Consider the following 997-nt stretch of genomic DNA (forward strand, 5'->3'; position numbering starts at 1 on the left):
ACGAACGCTGTCAGACCCAAGGTTACGTCGTATTTGTCAAACTTTCTAGTGTAATCTGTGCCTTTCTCCGTCCCCTACCGCAATTTACGAAGGTCCACAACTGAACGGAATAGCCTACATACAAGCGCAGTTGAATGAAGTTAACTGATGACAACATTAAAAAGAATCAAACGTTTAGCGATCATGAAATAATACCATACATGTCAACAAGCAGGGAGATAATGAAGATCAGTAGTTCTACTCAAACTACTTGTGCTCATAGGCTATGGAAGATTGGTCAAATCTAGCAAGTAGGAAAGTTTAAGTGAATGACGTGAAAGTGAAGACATTAGAAAGGCCAACGAAAGTTAAGGTTGCTTTTGATAGTAGCCTACAATGACTTACAAAACTGGTGCTCTATATAGCGATTCTGTTGACTCTGAAAGGTTCTCTTATTGACGCACTGAACTGCAATTTGGATTAACACAAGGTGGACGTATCTAGGCGCAGAATAGACATGCACTTTCACAAGCAGTCTTTGTACATACCGCGGAATACATAATTAGGCGCTCTTTACTCTTCCCCTCTCATCTCTTTACGCTAAACTCCCACTTTCCCCTGGATCCTCCCATGAATGTATATGCATGACACGAAAAACGATTTGCAATGATTTTACACGCACGCTGCGACATACGCCTGAAGTGCGCACAAAAGCGTTAGTACATCTGGCCCTCAGTGTCTGTCTGCTGCCTCACACACAGACACACACACACTCTCACTCTGTCCCCCTGTGTTTCCCTCATGTACACACAAAAACATATACACATGCTCTGTCACACTCGCTCTCTCTCTCTTACACACACATACACAACACACACCTCTTCTGTCCTTCTGTCTCCCTCACTTTCACACACACACACACACACACACACACACACACACACACACACACACACACACACACACACACACAAGCACGCACTTACACACACACACACACACACACAAACACACACAC

The sequence above is a fragment of the Alosa sapidissima genome, chromosome 9 (genome assembly GCF_018492685.1).
Source record: "Alosa sapidissima isolate fAloSap1 chromosome 9, fAloSap1.pri, whole genome shotgun sequence".
Taxonomy (NCBI): Eukaryota; Metazoa; Chordata; class Actinopteri; order Clupeiformes; family Clupeidae; genus Alosa; species Alosa sapidissima.